We start from the raw sequence: 23543 nt of genomic DNA on the forward strand, positions 1-23543 counted from the left end.
TATTAGAGTGATTCCGCACAGCCTGTGGTTACAATGATATGCCAGACAGCATATTAGTCTTGAGACAACATCCAGACCAATGGTTCACAGCACAGCTGCCTTCACTGGGCATGCAGCCACTCTGATCGGTCTATATTTAAGATATTACCCATTTCCAAAGCTGGTGGTTTAGCCACTTAACATTGTCCAGTTGGGATAACAAGCACATTGTCTCAGCAGATGAGCTAAAGTGCAGGGGCTGGGAAGGATCCTGTAATCAGACTGAAGCTGTTAACACCATCTACCGAATTTCTGCTGTCTTGCCAGGTACCTGGAGCAATCAGCCTCCTCCACTGAGGTTTGGGTTCAAGAACTCAAAGACGCTTCTAATGATCAGTATGCAGAGCATTACAGACAAACAAGACAACACAGCAATACATACAAATGAAGAGGACCATACTAGAAAGGGGCGAGACCTAATGGAGGAATAGTTTAGGCTTGAGGAACATTACATGCAAGGAAGAAGCGATGTGTTATAGGATTACTTTTAAACATAGAGAGAAATATCTGGACTGATGGATCAATGGAGGAAGATCCAGAGTCCAGGGTCAAGAAGCAAATGTAGAAAATGACTGATTGTCAATGCCATAAAGGTTGGATGGAGAAATGGTTAAGTAGCCTGGCTGAAGAAGATTTGTATGGAAGAAGGTGACCAGATAGATGAATTTTGAATTAGAGACAACTGAGATGTTGAGATGTAAGGAGGCAAGAAGAGTTAATGCCATTTAGTAAAGAGTTACAGTAGTCCAAACAGCTGTAGATGAAGGTATACATAAGGGTTTTAGAGGCCGACTGACAGAGCGGTGGTCTGATTAAGGCAATTTGAGCAGATGAAACAACTATTTTCAAGTTTTAACATCAGAATTGATGTGGGCACCAAATGAAAGAGCCAAGTGGAGGATGCCACTCAGATTTAGGATCTTAGGATAGTAGAGTAAGAGAAGCAGTTGTATTGAGGTGCATGGTGAATGTGAGGAGGTGAGGAGGCAGTAAAAAAAGGCAAAAGACAATCTGCAGATTGAACAAAAAAAAGAAAAAATGATGGGCTCATTTTCTGAGGACAAAGCACAAAAACAAGCAAACTCATACAACTCAAAACAGTAACTGAAAACAACTAAATCACAAAGGGGAATCACAGCGGCCAGTGGAAAATGCAGAGCAGCATTTCAGCCATCACAGTCAGCAGAAGTGTGCACTGCCCATGGACCTCTCACAGTGTATGTTAGATAGAGACCTTTTGGGGTACAATGATAAGCGTGAGATATTCTGCACACATAATGTTAACCTGTGAGACGTGCTCAAATTAAATAACACTGTGAATAACGTCCAAACTCACCCCACCCTGGTTTCTGCCATATAATCACAGGTGGTTTGCATAATTACATGGCTCATAAGTGCAATGTCAGCTGCAATACGCCATGGAGTCCAAATGCACGCAGCAGAATTTGGAAGTAAATGGATCCTACGAGCGCTTGAAGGGTACTTATTTTGGGGGGAGGAACATATGCATACTTGCCAGGTTTGGTGATGAAGTGCACCTAAAAAGTGTGCTGAACAATGTGGAGGTGCGAGCGGTAGCCTACAGCCCATAGTGACTTCATTCCACCACTGTTCTCTCTCCATTTGGCACCTCGCCCATGCGCTCTCTTGTGTCGCTATCCCCGAGCAAAACAGAACACAGATGCTCATAGTTCACACTATCTGAATCCATATGGGCATTTTCCATGAATTAGGAGTGAAACTACGTTTCCCCAATGTGTTAAATGAAGTAAATAAACAGTAGCTGTGCATTAGAATGTGCTGAAGTGTGTTCTCTGTAGAGGATGTTTACTTACTAGCCCGGCTTTTGCATACAGCTGTATCAGATTGCTGTATCGTTCAACACAATTCGCATGGGCATCGCAAAGTACATTTAATAGACTGGAGCGAATAAAGTGCACTTTTTAATACATTTTTTCATGAAGTGTAATAAACCTGAAATAAGCAAAACCACAATGAGCACAGAATAGTACTACTGCTTAGCTCAAAATTGCATATATTGGCTAATACATCTAATACATTGAAAGTTATTTATTTATTGTAAATAAACAAACATTATCTTTATAATTTTATGAAGATGCAAGCTTTATTAGATGTTCACTTTACATTTACTTTGGCATAGTTGAATAATAAGAGGTGTATGGAAGTAATATGTTCCTTTTAAGTAAAACAGAGCAGGAAATGGGCCAAACTGTGATGTAACACTCTTGAAAATTTCTTTTGGAAGAATACGGTTACATTGGAAGAATATGGAACTGCTTCAAAGGTTAAAAGCTAACGACAGGCCTTCCTGGAGAAGAAATAATGCACAGCCGGAGGAAGAGTTGAAGAAGAAGACGAGGGAGATTCACTGTGCAGGGAAGCCGATCAAGAGAGTGGGTGCTAGGCAAAAAGCTAACCAAGTCATCTGCCACAATGGCCACAGTGTCTGAAAGCGAGGACACTGAGAACAGCAACACTACTCCGGAATAATTATATGTCAGGAATGAGCTATGCTATGCTAGGCTAGGTATATCCAGGCTAGGCTATGCATTACTATGGGACTCATCAGCCAATAAAAGCAGAGCTTATAACCTTTTTTACAAGCCCACAACGAAAAGAAGAAGAATCTGATTTTATTCTAATGTAAAATAACAGGGTTGTAAATAGGCTTGTAAAACACCACATACGTGTCACATACTTACTGTTTATACATCAAACAACAACCTAAAATACTGAATGTATTCAATGGCACCTATGGCAACAATCTGTATGTCAGTCGTGTGCAGCCCCCATTAAAGTGGATCTGAGTGGATAAATGCAGCTGTGGTGCAGATTCTACACATCTACAAATCATATTCATAAACACGTTTAGTGAAGCAGCACTTAACTGCATGAAATCAGTCTTAACCAGGTGCCATCATCTTCCCATTGGACTAGGCTGTGTAACATCAGACAGAGAAAAGACTAAAACAAACATTTTTTTGGTTTAAAAAAGTGCAGAAATAAAAACGCTAGCAATGCCGGGCAACCCCTTTGGGTTTTCTCCTAAACCAGGAGTCATCCATTCTTATTTCGACACACAGGCAGACACAAGCACACAAGAATTCAACACCCACATTGGTTTGCTCTCTGTGTCCAGGCCTGCTGGAGTGATGTATGAGCGGTCAGAGTGAATCTGAGCGGGCGGCTGAGTGGCAGCACATGCCGAGACAGAGGCCATCCCCCAATCTGAGCTGCTGTCTGGCACCATCACATCCATTCAGCCTGCCCGCTTCCACCACTTTCCAGTAACCCAGCACTACTCTCGGCCACCAGCCTGTAATATCATCCACGCCTGTCTCAGATGACCTGAGGTAAGTCATCGTCTCGCCTCTCTGCTTGACAGACAGCGTTATATTACACACGCGGGTAACACCAAAGCAACCTCTCCGCCTGTAGCTCAGATGGTCAGCGTCAATACACTGAAAAGTGTTCGGAGTGCTCTAGCAAACTCCTGTGCCTGGACTGAATCCAAACGTTGTGCCCAAAGTCTGCTCGCAACCGTATGTTTTTTTTTTCCCTTCAGCCCTAAGTAGCAAGATAACTGAGCTGTTGTTGATCGGCTTAGCCAGGCTGTCTGTGCTGCCTCGGTCCATCCCTGACCAGAGGGACGTGGGCTGATAAAACGAGGAGGCAGCTTGGAATTCTGAACTTAACCCGAGAACATTCGGAGTCTGAATTGAGCCGACCCACAGCTCTGAGTTTTGAATCCAAACTCAACCAAAGCCTCATGAAATGCGAAATCTGAAACCAGCCCAGCCACTGCTTTATTAGCATTCAGTCTCACACACGTGTCAGCCTCACTGACCTCAGTATCAGCAGCCTGAGTGGCTCCAGCATTCCACGTTAAAATCTGTCTAACATGACTAAATGAAAGAAGAAGGAATGATGACGTAGAAAATTTCAAATTGAAAATTTCCATTTACAGCATTTGACAACAACAGGACAAATGGATCAATAGAAAGAGTCTAAATTACTCAGAATGACGTCTGATGGCATATCGTTCAAGATTGGCATATCTAATATATCAAGAGAAACGCTGGAAGGGAGACTGAAGGAGAAAAAAGAATGAATCCAATTCAAGCCTATTACACATATAGAAACCCCACACACTCCCACTGCATGATCTGATGCTAACAGCTGTGCATCTCTGAGGAGTAGAGTGTAGAGTGTAGAGTATGACATACTACGTCTAGATGATCATTTTACTTGATCCCAGTTTATATATCCATGCAGTGTTTTCTCCACTAATCACTGATTTATGAGGTTTATAAGGTCTAGTTACAGTAGCTAGTTAAAATGTAAGGTATGTTGTTGAGAGTTGTGGAAATGCTCCAGTGAAAGCAGTGTTCATTTTCACTCATTTCCACTGAAGGACAAGGCTTTGTTCCAGTGTTGGCTATACAGCAATCTGAGAAAAAAGGTCTAGAGATGATACTGACATTATAATGAAGGCAAAAGGGCCTGTAGCAATCGGTTCATAGCAGCAGAACCAGGGAAAACCCCAAAGGCTCCCTTTTCCTACACAGTGCACCACTTAATAATTAAATAATGGCTCCTGCACCCAAGTACTGCATAAAATGTCTAAAAAAGACATAATTCCATACTGGAGTTATAGAGCTATATCTGGCTGTAGATACCCAAATGCCATAACCTGCACATGTACATATGTCGCAATATATAGAGAGTGGAGGGCAGTTTATCCAAGAGATTTATCCAAGGAATAGAATATTTTTATGTAATGTTATTATGATATTTGTTTTTTAAGCTCGGCTAAAATCAGGTCTAATTAGCTAGATAGAGTTCCTTAATTGTGGGGTGGGGGCAGCTTAATTACAAATTACAGGTATCCCTGGGGTGGGGGGGGGGGTTTGGATGGATCTTCCTTTCCTTCTCCCACTCTTTCTCTCCTTTGGTCGTCTGCTGTAACAACTGATGTAACGAAACTGGCAGTTCTGGAACTGGCAGTAGAAATAATCAAAAAACAAAAAGCAAAGCATTCAAATGTGAAAGAAGGTGAACTACCCATTTAAAATAAGGATTTGTGAAGCTAAGTAGTTAAAGTTTATCAGCATTGGTCAAGATTTCTCAAGATTTCAGCGTTGTATCAGAAAGCTGTGCCTAATTAATGTCTTAAATTAATGTCTTTAATAAATCTTCTACTTCTTCTATAAAGCAACCTATTTGGAGGGCTGGCTACAGCTGTGTCTGCAATGTGTCTGCAATTATGTCTGAATCCTCTCAAAGCCTACACCCGAACCTAATAGTCGGAACCTGCTGAGTTCAGACAAACATTTCAAGCTCTAGTACAGAGGCCTTGCCAGCGTAATTTGTATGCAAAAGCTGAACACATAACCGCCTCATTTAACTCATGAAGGGCTCTATGATTAGCATTAAATTGGAATCAGGTGTATTACTGCAGGGGAAACAGTGTACAGCTTCTGGGCCCCTGGTATAGAAGTGTTGTAGGGAAGAGCTTAAAGAGGGGTGAGTTTGAGGGGGCACTGAACAGCTGCAGTCTTGACAGGGACAATGGCACCATGGACAGCGGTGAGTGTCAGAATAAAAGCCAGGGGCATGGACCTCTGATAGAGCAGCACAAAGCACTTGTCTCTTCTACGCTGTTCTGCTTTTAGCAGAGGTGTCTAGGTGACAAAGCGCAGGTTCTTAACAAGGCAGCGGAGATCAGGGGGTGAGAAGGATTTGGCCGGAGCGCAGAGCTGAGTATGACACCGTGGCTGTCACGAAAGAGCGCGGTGCTGGCAAAGGAGCAGGGGCAAATGCCTGAAAATAGCATTTCTGTCTGGCCTGATAAGAGAGGGAAAAGTTCAGACCTATTCTGATCATTCCTTCCAGGCTCTGTATAGAATTTCAGGTAAAAGGTCAGAAAGTGAGGGTAAGAGATTTAGCCCTATTATTCATACAGTTCTCCCTCAATGCCGATGTTAACAAACAAACCCCTTTTGGCAGACTGGCATTTCAACGGGACAAGAACCTGTACTACGAAGCACTGAGGCAGACAACACACTCCAATTAGCAACTATCTCCAGGACAACACACGGAATGCTGTTCTAATTAACTCAAGCGGGCACAAAACAAACACTGAGCATTGGGAGGCAAGGCACTTTTAATTGATGAGCAAATTGATTAGTACTGGCTTCAAAAGAGAAGCCAGCGACTATGAGAAAACTGCTCCTGTATGATATGCAGAACGAATATTCATACAGTGTTAACGGCTGGAGCGCGGTCAACTGTTTATCAGGGAATTTTGATATGTAAACTGTTTGGACATTTTGATATGATACCGATACTGCCTTTTACTCTCCTGCTTACTCTTTTTGCTTTTAAAGCACACAGGCCCTCTTCCCTTAAGCACCAACCAAGAGTCAGACAAAAAAAAATCTGAAGTCAGATGTCAGAACTGGGAATGATGACACACCCAGGTTGACTGCGATCCAGTTAAACACTCTGTACACTATTTCAAACATTTCCATACAGTGAGCTACAGACTTCATTACAGAGGTCACGACTGGTTTGACAATCCTTTACAGGTGTTTCATGGCAAATCTAACCAAATTACGTCCCACTTCTTATGTTCCAGGTTGGCATTGTTAGCACTGTCCCAGGTTAGCACTGTTAGTGATACCAGTTGACAACAATGCATTATGCCATATTTTGCACATCCAAACATGATGGACACACATCCACAGACAGGAGTTGGACAGTCCTGTGTGTACGACTATATATACATTGTAATGCTACTGTTTTTATTAATGCTGATGTCTGGAGTAGCCTTCATGGATTTCAAACTCCCAACTGTCGATATCTAGAAATCCGACTTGTGGGTGTCTTTTAGTTGATAGTTTGCTACTTAGAAAATTCAGAAGTTCTAACATTCCAGTTTCAATTGAATGCAGGAAACATTTCCAACACTGCACTCAATCTATTTTTTAGGTTTTTGTAATGAAGCAAAGTCGTTCAGTGTTTTTTTAAGATATCCACACACTGGAACACATGCTACAACATACTGGGATGATGATAAATCCCTGGTTGCAATGACAGCCTTTTTACACGTGGCATTAACCCCTTAACTCCCCTTATTGCACAGTGTATTATTCAGTAACTACAGGGACATCTGTACAAACTGGTGGGGCTATTCTTTTGTAATAGATGTACACAACATTTTCAGCGGTCAACAGGCTGTTTAAGGGGTTAACATGTTAACATTTTAAATCCAGATAGCATATGGATCTACTTTGACCATGTTCTGTTTATACTAGTCACTAAAATGCAAAATCTCCTATATAAATATGCACAGAAACATGTAGATGATTTTCATTTTACTGCAGTTGCTCATCAGGGTGGTCCAGTGCTGGGTGATCATGAACAGTTATGAGGAACAGTGAGGGTTCCACAACACAAAGGAACAACTCTCACACACTGGATCTCACACTCCACTAACGAATCTATCAGAAAATTCGATGAACTATTTAAACCGCAAAGGAAAACACTCTGTAATACTACCAGCTGTCATCTATCAGATAATAAACACAAGCATGCACACACAGACACGTACACACAGACACGCACACACACCCTCGGGGTGAGTAAGCGAGACAGAAAAAAAAGAGAGAGACAGAAACCAACATCCATAACAGCTAAAATTATTATGTTAAAGTTTTCAACAGACCTATTTCCATTTCCACTTGTGTTAAATGTGGCCGTGAAGCATTTCTGACCACCATTGGTTTAAGTGTTCCGATTGTAATCCAATCAGAGTGCATTATGGGAGTGTTTACACCTAACTTTTCATATGGTCAAATAAAATCCGAACATTATCCGATCAGCAAGAATGCATGTTAGTGCCAGGTGTGAACAGCCTCCATTTGTTGCCTGGTGACTGTGATTCTCGGTTCTGCGGCATTATTGGTGGTTTTTATATTTACCATCAAACTTACAGACCCCACTGAAACAAAGACGGCGATAAATGACTGAGATTACATTGCTGCTAAACTGAAAACTAGAGTAAAACTCCACAGCTCTTGCGAAAGGAGGCCATATATCAATTCAAAACAGTCCCTGAAATAAACTGTAAATATAATAACCAAAGAGTGGCACTGAAATCGCCATAAATAATGAGTAATTTTAATGTATTGCAAATTAATATCATGTATTACAGGATTACGACATCAGTTCAAATATGGTTGATAACTTGTCAAAGCCCACAGCACAGCTGTCCTACTTGTATTAAGAAGTTCAGACCTTTACTGCAGTGCTGGTAAAGTATAACACAGTATAGCCTGGGTCAATGTTAGCCCGGTACTAATATAACACTGCAAATCCACCAGGTTTCTAGCGAAAACCTGTGAGATGTAGTGGGATTTCGGGGCGCATGCCTTGCTTTCTCTTACCTCAAGGTACCGTAAATTGTGCCAAATATCAAATCTTTCCAAAGTATTGTGTCGAAGCTGGAAAGTCTATTACCATGACAACACTAGCACACAGACACACAAGCTCACCCCGAAACCAACACGTTCCAAATCTCTGTGTGACTAATTACTTGAGGGGCAGACAGGAGGTGAGATGCAATACTGCGGTCAGCAGGCACCCTGGCGACCGTTATTAGTCCCACACAGCCGCGACTCTGATACCATCAGTGTGGGGCACACAGAGGTCATGCATCTACCAAGTAAGTAAGAGGCCAGGTTGGATTCAATCACAAATGCTGTCATGTGCACTCCCCACACACACACTCACAGACAGACACACACACACATACACACATTCTCACACGCAGACACAAAGCATTGTTACCCTTCTTGGATGGCAGACAACTAGAAAAGCAAGCGATGGAGTGCGGTTAAGACTTAAACCATCACAATGTCCTTGTGGCCAGCGAACTCGAATCCCGGCAGGAATTTCGGGGGGTTGCACCCCCTGAAATTTTTAGGCTAAATAGCCTGAGGCTCCAAGCCGCATACATGAATACGCAATGTGCTCTCTCCGCAGGTTATCTCGGGAGAGACTGACCTACAGGCTAATAGATGTGACAAAACCATATAAAGAGATGCTGCAGCGTGGATCTCAGGGCCATGCCTCTGTAGAATGCCTCAGTTTATCCACTGAATCTCTCACTCCGCAGAGGAGAAAACGCATACACTCAATGTGTCCGCAGAAACAAAACCGCCCTGTGCACTTCTCTCTCTCACCTGTAATAGACCTGCATGTGTAAGAGAGGGCACAGGGGGGGAGTAAAAAAGAGAGAGAGAAATAAAGAGGGGGGTATAAAGTAAGACAGATAAAGAGAATCAGAAAAGAGAGAGGGAGAAAGAGGAGAGAGAGGGGGGAGGAATATAAAGATATATATGTATATATATATATATACATATATATATATATATAGAGAGAGAGAGAGAGAGAGTGTGTGTGTGTAATAGAGAGAAGAAAAGAGAGAGAAACAGAGAAAGTGCAGAGAGAAAGAAAGTGAAAGAAAGATAAAGAGAGTAGGGAGAGAGAGAGAAATAAAGAGAGATATAGAGAAAGGGGCGAGAGAAAAAAAGAGTGAGAGATAAATAGAGAAAGAGCAGAGGGAAGATGGAATTAGAGAGAGATAAATAGAGAGAAAGAAAGAAGGATAAAGACAAAAAGAGAGAAGGGAAAAAAGAAAGAAAGAAAAGAGAGATAAAGAGAGTAGAGCAGAGAGTGAGAGAGAGAGAGAGAGAGAGAGAGAGAGAGAGAGAGAGAGAGAAAGGAGAAAGAGATAAAGAGATAGATACATCGAGAGGTCCAGAGAGAGAGTGAGAAATAGAGAAAAAGAAGAGGGTGAAAAGAGAGATAAGAGAGAAATAGAGAGGGAAAATGAGAGAAGGGAGAAAGAGAGATATAGACAGAGAAAAAGGAAAGAGATAGGGGAGAGAGAGAGAAGATAAATGAGAAAGAGAGAGAGACACAAGAAGAGAGATTGAGAGATTCCTTTGAAGCCTAACTGACAATAGCTGGATGGCCTTTTATTCGGTTCCAGCTTCTCTGAGAGATGTCTGCAGCTGCCCGCCTGAGGGGGGGACCTGGAGAGGGGTGTGAAAACACTCTGTCACATTTTCCTCATCACTCAAGCAAAATGTATTTCATGTGAACAAATCCACCACGGCATCGCTGCTAGCGTTTAAACAGATAAACAGCGCTTCAGAAACGCACCGCGGCGCTACAAGCTGCATTGTCTCTGTGACCATCATGCTGCCGGTGCCGACATACTTCTGCTGAATTCACTTTAATGGCTTTAAAGAGAGTGGATTCTAGTCTCATTTGTGAAGGGAAAGTAAAATCATTTTTTAAGGTTCTGTAGATTATTCCTGCAGTGGAGGTCTTTCATGAAGAGGTGTAATTCCCTGAATTATTAACTGTTGAATTATCGAACTTTAGCATTAAAAAGCTCTCAACCGCAGTGCCATTTTGTTCCACTTCATCTCTTTTCTTCATTATACTCAGAGACGGGCAGGCAGAATACTAAATATGCCGCTCCATGTGTATTCAGTAACGTATTCAGTTACAAGACATCAAAAACGTATCTGGAATCCATGTAAAATAGTTTTTAGCTTCAGCAAACTTCTTGAAACAGCACAGAGGAAAACTCGACTGCTGTCATTTTACCTTAATTGACACAATTTTGGACATGTCATTTTCTGTTAATATTTTTCATGTACACTTTACTCATCCGTTCTAATATCAGAATAAACTGTTGGATTAACTTAGCAGAAGTGGGACCATTTTTGGTGAATGCACAGATATCACAAAAGTTACATGCTTTTGGAAGATACAAGCCTCTTAAATGTAGAACCAATGCTATAGCAGAGTTCAGTAACACTGAGATAAATGACTGATCAGCACATTGATTAATCAGTCTACTCAGGCTTTAGTAGAGCTCAGTAACACTGAGATAAATGACTGATAAGCACAGTGATTTATCAGTCTACTCATGCTTTAGTACAGCTCAGTAAAACTGAGATAAATACCTGATCAGTACAGTGATTTATTAGTCTACTCGGGCTTTAGTAGAGCTCAGTAACACTAAAATAAATAAATGATCAGCACAGTGATTTATCAGTCTACTCAGGCTTTAGTAGAGCTCAGTAACACTGAGATAAATAACTGACCAGTACAGTGATTTATCAGTCTACTCAGGCTTTAGTAGAACAAAACAACTCCATAAATTAAAAAGTAACTGTATTCTTGACACTTACCATATTCCTAACACATATTTCTAATCTATTTTTACTATTAACACCCAATACTTCACAGACCTGATTTTTCTAGGCTACAAGCCAAGTTATATAACCTGCAGGTCATTGCCGTCCAATGTTATTTCACTAGAGCAGGGGTGCTCTATCCTTGTCCTAAAGATCCACCACCCTGCAGAGCATAGCTCCAACCTTGAGCTTACACACATTACCTAAACTAGATATTGAAAGCCAGCAGGGGGGCATCTGAATGTCCGAGCCAGATGTGTTGGCTCTACCCAGAATGGTAGATCTTTACCTCTAACATTAGAGAATCTTGACAGGATTTGAACCAGTGTCTTTGTAGTCATGAAGAAGAAGCATTTTACCAAACCTAATACAGCTTATAATGTCCGGTTTTCATTGCAAGTATTTTTTCTGTTTTCATGTTCAAATCATTGCATCTGACCATTTTATTTTTAAGATGGAATGCATTTTTCTTTGAGCTGGGAAAGTTAAGAAAAACTTGATCAAAATTGTTAAAAAAAAGATCATTAAGGATCATGAGAACACACACTGCATACAAACTTTTCTCTGATATGTCTTAAGTATTCCTCAGTAATTCCAGGCTATCTTTAAATACACACTGCATGAAGACCCCAAAGACCCATGTGATCTGTGCATAATTAGCCACAACTACTGCAGAAATCTGCAGAAAACTGGACCAGCCAAAGGATCTTTGGAACATATCAAACCAGCTTTAATGAGCAAATGGCGAAAGCTTAACACACAGCTCGTTTGTGCTGGCCAGGGGGATGTGCTGGTTTGGTCAGTCCATATCCCTTCTGCTCCAGCCGTTTCAGACAAACCTCGGCTAAAAGAGCCAGTGATCTCAGCAGCTGCTAGACAAGGCACGTTGGGCGTGATGACTGGGAAATCCAAGCTGTGAAGAACAGGCTAAAATAGCCTGCATCTCAAACTAACACTTGCATCAGCCTTGAGGCCAAGAACCACACACAAAAAACAGCCAAGTGTTTGTACATGCTGAATGAAACAAAGCTGAGAGGAATGAGAGAAAGGCTCCACTGTGTGGAGTTGTGTGCGGAGAGTGACACGGCTCGGGCAGAATAATTAGCCACAGTGAGCTAATGGATACAGTGATACAGTGCGGCCATTCAGTCTCAACACTCTCCTGTCCCTCACGCAGCTGCTGCCGCCGCTACTGCTGCAGCTAGGCATGAGGAGTGAAACCAATCAACCATTATATGCTCTACAAACCAGTCTGCCATTGCCAAAACTGCTCGACGGCCAAACAGAGCTGTGAGAAAGATCTTACAATAATATTTCAGTATCTGCATCTGTAGAGCAAAACTGCAACAGCTCTACGCTGCAGTGCAATGATTCGGAATTGATAAGCTTGGAGCGCTAAATGCTCAACTCTTTATACATGAGCTACAAAAAAAATGACATTTGGAGTTCTCAGCAAGTAACCAAGCTGTCAGCTGTGTGGCTTTGTAGATAGATTGGGGCAACCTCTTTTCCCTCAAACAGCTGCTTCTGATGCTACTGCAGCAATCAAAACGATCCCTTTACTGAACTCATGATTTCTTACTATCTGATGTTTAATACACTTTAAAGCAGCCAGTTGACTTCTTTGTAAAGTTACAGTAATAAATGTTTTACTACAGTGTGACTGATGGAGGGGGTGATTGGAGGTTCATCCTACCTACCCAAGGAGAGCAGAGGCTAATTAGGCTAATTACGCTCTCTCTGACTTCTGGCCTCAGATGAATGTTGCGATTGCCGGGGTCAAATTGGAGAGGGCAGGGTTTGATTTCGAGTATGCACTGCCAGCCCCAGCATAAATCCTGCATGGTGTTTCTCTGTACACTATCATTAAAAAACTGCTTCATCTTACCTAAGATCTGACTTCCAAACAATGTTTCAAACTTGATGTCTTTGTCTTTCGGTTTATTTTTACAGCTTTCATCACAAGATAGCTGTTAAATTGTATACATCGCTGCTGTGGTAAAAGCACAGCGCATCATTCTCGTTCCCATGCTTAGCTGTTGTCTTTATTGGGTTTTTTGCAGGTTTTATGATGAATCTACATTCCCAGTCATGTGGTCAATTATGTCAAATTAACTAGTTACTGGTTTCCCGGTCATTGTCCAAAACACACCACCAGCAAAAGGTTGGGACCTGAACTGTTTTTAATAATCTTTTATATTCTTATATTCTTTGTATCTGAACTGTTGTGTGGAGTTTTGTGAAACAAACATACATAGTGAAGTTAAATGGTTCAACAGGTTATTTTATAGCTCTGATTTCTTCACTGTTACTGTAAAATCGGGAACAGAATAGCACAAATATGGAAATCCCTTATCGTAGTAGGTGTGTCTAAACCTTTGACTGTTCGTATACTTTCAGGGATGCATGCACTACTGAGCAAGAGCCAGTGAAATGAACTGGTGCTAATGCTGATGACTCGCTCTGGGTTCTATACAACATCCACTGGTTGAAAAGCAAGTCATCTTATAATGATGGGTTGAATCTTTAGCCAGTTGCACCCCCGGAGACATTCAGTTCTGGGTGCTTAGACACATGCATATTTACCAAAACCCATTACTATCTGCCGTCGCTACACACTAAGTTTCTCACAAGTACTGTTGTGAGATAGGCAAGCCTGGTATACTGATATAGACAATAAACTGCCCAGATAATAAACTTCAGGCAAATAAACCAAAACTCTTGGTTGAGCCACAGCAATTTGTTGAGAACTCTGTTGGATGTATCTGTCAGTCAGACAGAACTGCTCATGTACACATTAATCAAACACTGATGTTCAGCAGATGGATGTCTTATTTTTTGTTTGGATGTCTTTGAAGGGATACATAACCACAAGAAATGCTTTGCAAACAAGACGATTCCGCTCATCGTCAATCAAGTGATTGAGTGGGTTGAGGAGTGAGGAAGTTCAGGTGATTTCATGGACAACACAATCTGGTTCAAAAATCATTAACAGCCTGTGGGACTGTGTTGGGAAACGTGTGGATAAGGAAGATCCAAGCACTGTAGGAGTTCTGAGGACAACAGTGAAGAACGTGTAGGAAGCAGTTCATTTAGGGCATTTAAAGAAAATAGGACAAAGCCGTGTCTGGCATGTCATCAAGGCCAGAGGAGAACGTACAAAACAGTGATAGGCAGTCTGAGTTGTGGTGTATGCTGTAAAATACAAGTTTAGGGAGAGATACACAATTTAATTTGAGGACGGCACCCAGGTACAATTTAATTTGTGCTAATTGTCCAACAAGACAAATGTCGATGGAAGTCAGCGCTCTGAGGGCGGACGTCTGTGTTTGCGCAGTGGCTTGAGATGAGCAGGTATTTGCCGTTTGTCAGGGCGCATTGATCAGTGAGGAGCGGTGAGCTAAAGGCTGGAGGATGAGAACACACAGCACACCCTGCGAGGCCAGCCGTGCTTATTGAATCTGGCCGGAGTGCATTCATCACTCAGCCGCATTGTGCTGCCAGGAGACATGACACAAAACTTTAATAAAACTCACCCGTGGACGTCAAAGTAGCAGACTGGGCAGCTCTAAAACGAGTCTTTCAGAAAGGAATTAATTTGTTGGTAGTGAATGCTAAAAGAGGGAAATCTATTGTACAATCACTTTCCGTGTTTTCAATTAAATGCATAGAGACGGCAATAATGGAAGTACAAAGATTAAGTATCAGGGGAAAGAGGTACACGGCTTAACTGCATGTTATTAGCGACATCCCTAGACGGTCACTTTGATGTGCTTAGTTATTCCTCAGTTATTCTTCAAAAGGACAAAGTAAAATGTCATTCATGAACCTAATGCCAAGTTATGCCATTCAAAGGATTATGAAAAGCCAGGTAACTGCAAACTATTCATTAAAAAAAAAAAATATTAATACATCCAAAGTGCCTCAAACAACATTCTGGGAGTCATACTGGGATAATTACAGCGGGCTGACTGCATAATGCCCAGTTCGCTCTGAATAATACACGTTCCAATATAAACAGCAAACGCCATGTTGTTGACAAAACACACTGCACTGATGTTCAAGCCCGAACTTTGGCTTAAAAATAAACCAGGACTAATAAATGTGGGGCTAATTACAGCATGGCTCTTCATCAAACTTTGAAAACATGGTGGACAGTAATGGAGAACACTGGAGGGGTTTTAATAAAATACATCATATAGCCTATTTAAGCAAAAGATCTCAAAACATATTGCGATAACACACAACAACAAAAGTGTTCGCTTGCTTTTATACAACAAACAACAAATCAAAGCCCTGAATGTCATATAGAATATGCTTTATTATGGTCCGTTCCTTCCCCCAAAAAGTAGTTCCACAACAAATGAGGTTCATAAAGGTACCCGTTGAGCCCTGTACGTAGTCCAAGATCACTGCAGATACTATAAGGCTCACCTTTTGTGGTATGAATAGAGCCACAAAACTGTCAAAGTATCAACTTCAGCCAGAGACTTTACAAATGTGGAGACCGGCCACTGGTTCAAATATGAATGGGAGTTCCTGGAACAGTCAACATGGCGCGTGTTTATAGATAAACCCCCGGCCTTCAACAAAAAGAGGCAATCAGCTCGCTGGTTACACCATGAGCAGAGGATAGTCAACGTGCTACTGAGGAAAGTCCTCCTCAATGTGGAGACCTACCTGTGGCCCCGACCAGAAAGAACAGGATAAGAAGATGGATTGAAGGATTCTCACACAATACCTATACTTTCACTTAAGTACAGCAGAGTACAGATCACAGCTGGTTCTGAGCCCTGTTGAACTACAGGTGAGAACAGGCTTAATATTACTTAATGTCTTTTTCAACCCATGTAATAATCTCCGGCTAACTGCTGCTGAATCGCCCTTAGTGCTGAAACACTGCTTTCAAGGTGTAGAGAGACTGCTGAATATAGATGTGACACATGGTGATGAAATACACCACGATACATTTCAACAGTAGGAATGAATTCGCTTCTTATCTGCATAAAATTCTGAGATTCCCAACTGCATATCGCTGTCTATCACTCTGCTGTCGCTGCCGCTGCCGCCACCGCTCTTAATCATAAGTGCAGGACTGCTGCCTGTCTCCACAGAAATCGATGGGAAGTGAGGAAGTTCGAGTAAGGTAGAGTAGGAAATGCAGCATTACTTTGTATGATACTTGTGGGCTCCCTCTCTATTCGGGAAGCACTCTGAGCAACTCCTATAGGACACACATTTCACATACTTTTCTGAACTGGCTACAAAAGCATCACTAAAAGTGAAAAAAGCATATAGGCAAATGTACTATTCATATTCTAAGATTTTACATGAATATGATATGGTTGTAAGTATTACATAGTTCTCACAAGTGTTGTCCCGCGCAATTTACCACGCCCAGAGTAGTAACAACAGAGATGCCATTCTCCTATTACAGGTCAGTGGAGCATCAACATTATTTTCTGAAGCTGCTATTTTAAGATAAAAATGCTACATACGGTCACTTTAACAGACCGCTGGACTGCAGATGCCCGTAGATATCGGAATCATTTAGAGGATAAAACCTCATATCTGAGAGCTCCCAGTGCATGGACTAAAGCATGAAATTCACAGCTGTGTATATAATATCGAATATGTATTAACTTAACTAATTAACTAATGTCAATTTAACCAGCATAACACGTTCATAGGGACCATTAGTTCTGACTGTTTTCAGGCGCATTCATCTGAACAGCTCATTAAGGTTTGCCTGTGAATTTGCCTATGAATTTCAAACTGCAGTACTTGATACTACTTTGAATTCACCAAATGAACGCACTTGTCGTGCATCAATTATATCATCGCCGCCAGATATCCAAGTATCCCCGTGTGCTCCCACTGCTTTTGTTATTGTTTAATGGGTGACGATAGCCAGCCTTAAATTCGGGTTATACTTCACTGCAAACAAACCAAATCATGGCTCCGTTTGATCACCTCCTTTGGTCTGACCAAAATTTGGTTCTTAGGTTCAGACTGTTGGTTCAGACCAAGCTGAAAAGTCTGAAGGTCCAGGCCAAACAAGGTAGGTGTGAAAGCATCCTTAAATACAATGGTATATGTTATTACCCATATACCGCCCAACTCTATCTTTGTGTCCCCTGTTCATTTTTTGCATCTTCTGTGTTTCCCAAGACGCTGCCCCTCATCAGAGCTTGGTGGCCCAGCAGGCATGGATGCAGCTCATCCTCCTCTTCCGCCCCCTCTCCTCCCATCCCTTCGCTCCTCAGAAGCTGCTCAGCGTCTGAGGGCCACACCAGGCGCTTTGAGCACATACTCCGTCTCAGAGCAGCTCCATGCTTTCATTCCGCTCTCAGAAGCCTCCTTACAGTCTTTCTCTCTCTCTCTCTCTCTCTCTCTCTCTCTCACACACACACACACACATACACACAATCATATACACCCTCTATCTCTCTCCAATGAGGCAGTTCATTGATCTGTGGCTCTAAGCTCAGTGCACATCCACAGAGCAGCAGCACACACATGCACCCACACAGTCGCCCCTTTCCTGCAGAGCTTCACGGTATATGAGTTCACATACACACACATACACTCACACACAAACACACAACATTCTCTCAGATAAGGATTACGGCAGGATTACTGAGGGACAGAGCCATTCGTGACCAGAACTGGCAAGACCAAGAACCTTCTCCTTTTTGCCAGTTCCCAAAAACTGCTCACAGGAAGTCCAGACCTCCGTTTATGTCTTATACGGATGAGATCATTTGGCTGCGGGCGCTTGCTGTTTGATTTTCTCTTCACAGTGTATCGTCTCACGTTTGATGTGATACAATGAGGATGCATTCACGCTTTGCTGCCAAACTAGAGCAAATCATTCAAACAATCGCTTTTATCACCCAGAAATGAATCCCTGCAGGGCTTTAATCTCACAGACTTGATATTGTGAAGAGTAATGCTCCGTCTATTTATAACGACTCTATTATCTTCTAAACTTTGCTGCCACGCACATCCGAACTGCTTGACATCATTGTTCTCAAGGTCCTTTACCCAAAACACTTCACTGAACTCATGAAAGAAACATGTGGCAGCTATTTTAAATGAGAGTTTAACAACAATTCTGCTTCTTCAGGCAATGTCCAATTACTTTTTTGCGTGTGTGTGTGAAATGGTTGATTGTAGAGGCAATGACCATCTCTGATTTCTTTACAGTGGTTCCTCGTCAGTAGCAGACAACCACTGGCCGTGGTTTTCTTTTTCTTTCCAATGGTTAAAACATTTTTAACGAGCGCTAGAAACTAGAAACTACCTGCCTGATTGCTACATATTTAATATTTAATATTTAATTTAAACAGCTTTTCATAACCAATGAAAAAACGATGTCAGGCCTCAGACAGCATATTGGTAACCACTTCATGTAACACTCTTCTCTGGGGTAGCTTTTAGAAGCATTAAACTCTTTACAAGTCTTTATGTTTCTATCACCACCAGTGTGAACCAATCTGATTCTGTAGGTTTCTCCAAGATGAAAGCCAGTGCTTTGTCCTGTAATCCCTCAGCAAATGTCCATATTCTCAGCTAACAGGAAATGCTACAAACATCAAGGCCATAGACATGCGTGCACCGTATCGACGCATTAGCTGAGTTTCTTATCCGCTCTTCACTGCTCACACAGAGGCTCAGTCCTCATCAATGAGGCTTTGGCATCCGGCACGCTTGGGCAGAATTTTGAGGCTAACCGCTGACCACTGACACTTTGAAACAATCCCTATGCTGTGTGTGGACCCTGAGCTGTCAGGCTTTCATCATACACAGGGCTGTGAGCAGCACCTCTGCCAACAGGGTCAGGATTTTACACACATAGGGCAAAGTGTTCCAGGATGCACATTCTCCTGATGCTAGATGGATGCACTTTCCCCCCAGAAGCAGGATGTATGGCTTCTTGGCAATTGCTTCTGTGTATAAGCAATTTTTTACGAGCCAGTTAAATCAGAACATCCAGACAAGCACATTGTTACAGGGTTTTCTGGACTCAGGCCAATCAAATAAAGAGGCCAGGAAAACCCGTGTAGGAATAACTCGGATAATATATAGAGAGAACATTTACGTGTAGGTAAACTTAAAATATTAAATATTTCATATAAAATAATCAACTTGAATAAGGAGGAGGAAAGTCAAAATGACATAAGTTGAAGGAAACAGGAGTTTCCTAAATTAGAGTTCAGAAAAGTAATAAAAAATCAAGAGAAAACAAGACTCCTTACAAGGAGTGGTCCACAAAAAACATCTCCAATCAGATAAGCTGCACTTACAGCTTTCATCATTGAGGAACATCCACATCCAGACATCCACAAGTTTCTGTCCTTGCTTCCTCTGTGAGAGGACAACTGAACACTGTACGTCTGAAAGGATGTGGAGCTGATCAGGAAGCCCTTACTGAGAAAAAGAACCGTTTAATCAAATCAAGTTGCTGAAGTCCAGACCTCAACAGCACCGAATGTGTTTGGGATTACTTGGGAGAAGCAGAAAATGCTCCAACTTCTAAGACTGCACTAACAGCAAGGTCTGCTGAAAAGAATTGAAGCTGTAATAAAAGTAAAGGATGGACACAATAAACACTGAAACGTTTGATACACTGTATTAATGTAGTTGTTGAGGCTTGCCATCAGCAGCCGAAACCAGAGAGAGCACAACTGGCTTTCCCTCTTAGGTGTGGGTTGATGACACATCTTGCCCACATCACTCCCAGTGTGATGGTGGTCTGCACAGCCGTCTGTTAGCTGTTGTGTCAGAGCTGGGGAGCAGTGCTTTCGCATAGCAAAAAGAGAGAGTGGGTGGCTTCACTCTCCTGTTGGGGGCATTGCATTGCTAGTGCTGGGGAGCAAATGGGGTACAATTAGACAAAAAAAATATTAACAAAAAAAGATGAAATATGAACTTAAGGGCCATTCTGACTGGAAATGATATAACTGAATGGTGGCCTCTGAGCTGCACACTTTAGAAGGTCTGCAGTAAACCACAGAGGTGTGCAGTTATTTAAAAGATGAACAACATGGGATTATCTAATTTAAGCAGCTGGCATTTCCATTTCACGTCCACACACAAGTGACAGCAAATTGATTACTGCTGTCCATAAAAAGGACCATTCTGGCCAGAGTCCTCAGGGGGTTGATGCAATCTCACCTGAAAATGACAGCAGAGACGTCAACGTGTCAAAAGCACACTGAAAAATGTTTGTAGCTCAATAATTCTTTAGTAGGTGTGTGGAGTGTATTGATTTAACAGTGGCAGCACACAGGACGGCTTGTAAGTAGAACTATTATGAATAAATGTGCATTTATGACATTTCTGCGAACAAAGTTGGGAACTAAGGGGATGTTAATTGTGTAAGAAATGAAATCATTGCTGCCACTATCGCCGCCTGCATGGAAGTGCACAGCAATAAAGCACATTTCGGATTAATTAGGAAGGGGAAAAAAAACAAACATCTGCTTCTCGTTTTAATTGCCGCATGGCTCCTTAGCAAGATTTCTTGTTAAAAACGTCTTGAAGCATGACCTGAGCCATTTCAAAATAAATGAAAGCAACATGGTACAGATATGTAAAGAAAAAATAAAAACAAGGCTAAACCATTAGGTTCATTTACTACAATTCCAAGCGTACAGCACAACGGGATATCATCATGCTGGGCAAACTCAGCAAATATTAACAAAGGGAAGAGTTTCTGTGTCTAAGGAGAGGAGAGGAGGCTGTGAACGACTGTCCTCATTAATGTTTAATCCCCTCAGTGTCTGAACACGCAGCTCTTTACAGCCATTGTGAGGTTTAAATACAGATCTGAGGGCTGTCAACTTTGGCCTTGTGGGCTAATGTTTTTGTCTATATGAAGCGCACCTGAAGCAGAGGTAAAGCCCTTCTTTAGTAATGCTTCCTGATATAGAACAACAAAAAAATAACCTATTAGTAGTGCAGTCTAAATTTGTCTCATTGACTAGGGGTGTGATGATGCGTCAGTAAAAATGCAAAAATGTGAGCTGGCATTCTTTTAAAGGAGTCCTAGAACAGCCAATGTACTTATCTTGGCATAATTTAATACTGAGAATTCGGTACCAACACTTTTGTTGTCTCTATACTGGGGGACAATCAGGCCTGACCAAAAGAGAGCTGTGAAACAAGCCAACTTCAGAACTTTAAACCTGTCTCGTAACCAGTATTGCTCCATTTTATTTTACGTCCCCAAAATTCACATACACCCAGCCCACTGGAGAAGTCAGTTTAGCTGATACTTGTAACACTGGAGAGCAGCACTAGACTCACCACTAGACTCACAGAATACTAGGACTTGTGACCCGGCTATTCCTGGGCCACTGAGAGGACACAGAGAGGACCACAACACTCTCCGAGTGTCTCCGATGTTCTTTGTTATAGCTATGCTATATATGCTATGCCATGCTAATCGTGAGTCATCTTTGTTACATAATCCAGGCAATCAGAACAGAGCTCCTTTTTTTTCACAAGCTCACCATATAAGGAAAGTCAGCAGCTGCGTTCCAGCTAGGGTGAGTCCTCGGTAGGACTGTTGTGTGAAAACTCCTTCTTAGCAGCCTGCTGGTCAAACAAATGCTGTCTAACCAGCTTGCGTGTTGACAGCAGAAAACCTGTGCTTTTTTATGTCTTCAAAGAAATTGCGATGTATGTGCCGAGGGGCAGGAAGGATACATTTCTGGGCTGTATAGGAAGGCTCCTTTGCTGTGACACAGCCTTCTGTGACGTAACAACCAGGAAATGCAGCCCACCTGGCCTGCAGCTTTTGCTTTGGGAAGCTTATTTGGAGGCATAGTAACAGGGTTGTATATAGGCCTGTAAAACCTCATCTACACATTGTTTACCCCAACCAAATTCACATACTAACTGCTTATATATGAAGGAACAACTTATGGAATTCAGGCGTTCTATGGCACCTTTAACAGTAAAGGTGTAACTTATTGTTTACAATTTTTTAATAAACGGAAAAAGATTGGTCAAAATTCTGTCAGAGAGTTAAAGCTATATAACCAATACATCCATCACTCTCTTCAGAGGTTCACTGATTTATAGCCTTTTTTGCATATCATCATCTTTGATTAAAACCTAGTCGCTTTCTGCATCCAATCAGACTATAGTAAAGGGGAAAGAGGAGGGGCTTATGCCATATATGTATCCATACACAAATGACTGAATATGCTTACAACCTCTAGTAGATTTAGTGTCGTTCTTTAGGCCTTAGTTTGTTAAAAGGTGTCCGAGACTTAAAACAATGATTATATCGGAGTATATTATTTCACCTTATAATATGCGTATCGCTACACCCCTGGCTGACAAAGAACAACAGTCATAAGCAGACCTTAGATACAATTATATCTGCAGCACTTACATACTGTAAGTACTGACATGATGACAGAAGTGTAGCGACTGTCACTGTATCAGGGCTTGTCATCAGTTGATAATGGTAGTGAAGTACGTGGTGTCAGTGCTGGAAGAAGAAGCTATCAGCAGTGACCTTCGAAAATACGATCAGTGAAGCCTTAAACTAAATCCCCATTGTGCAGCTGGGAAATATGGATTTCAGTCACCTAGAAGCACTGCACTCAGACCCTTGGAAATGCTGGACATGCTTTTGCATGCTTCCTTGAAGAACAGAGGATAAACCTGTGCTCAGATCCCATCTTCTCTGTGAATCTTTCAAGGCTTCTCACTTTACTATTTATGCTGCTCACATCACAGGAGCAGACATATCCTATACTACCTGCAGCCTGAAATCACGCTGCTTCAGAGGAAACCGCCAAATTAAAAATAGATTTGGCAACAGATTCGACTTCAAAGTGCTTTTGTCATTTTGCTAATGACGCTTGATTCGCTAAATGGTCTGCCCTACATGTCTGTCCTTCAGCGCAGAAATGCATCTGTGAGTTCGAGCAGGCTTCAGCTTCCTGTGAGAAAGAGGCTTAGATCATTTGCAAATACTTGCTGTTTTCACCAGCACAGCTACAGTAGGAGGATCTGAGCGAATGAATTGTGCGGCTATTCTTCTGAGCCGTTGTAAGAGGAGCGGGCTGCCGACGGGGATCAAAAATTCACTCATTCACATTCCTTTTTGCCTCTTGTTTTATAAGACGAAATCTGAGATTCCAGGTCCTTAGTGGCATCTTCATTAGGTTGTTAAAA

General features: G+C 41.9%; 1 protein-coding gene across 5 annotated transcripts in view; it reads right to left on the bottom strand.

Annotated features, from left to right (window-relative positions):
• sema5ba (sema domain, seven thrombospondin repeats (type 1 and type 1-like), transmembrane domain (TM) and short cytoplasmic domain, (semaphorin) 5Ba) overlaps nucleotides 1-23543 on the bottom strand; it is a 173118-nt gene that overhangs the window by 98424 nt on the left and 51151 nt on the right. Inside the window, exon 1 of one of the 5 annotated variants that reach the window (XM_072686119.1) lies at nucleotides 10090-10142. The exons of the other annotated variants lie outside the window; for them this stretch is intronic. The gene's annotated coding sequence lies outside the window, so the exon portion shown is untranslated. Of the gene's footprint in view, nucleotides 1-10089; nucleotides 10143-23543 lie in introns of those variants that run through there. 5 annotated transcript variants of the gene reach the window in all.

This window comes from Salminus brasiliensis, chromosome 8 (genome assembly GCF_030463535.1).
Source record: "Salminus brasiliensis chromosome 8, fSalBra1.hap2, whole genome shotgun sequence".
Taxonomy (NCBI): domain Eukaryota; kingdom Metazoa; phylum Chordata; class Actinopteri; order Characiformes; family Bryconidae; genus Salminus; species Salminus brasiliensis.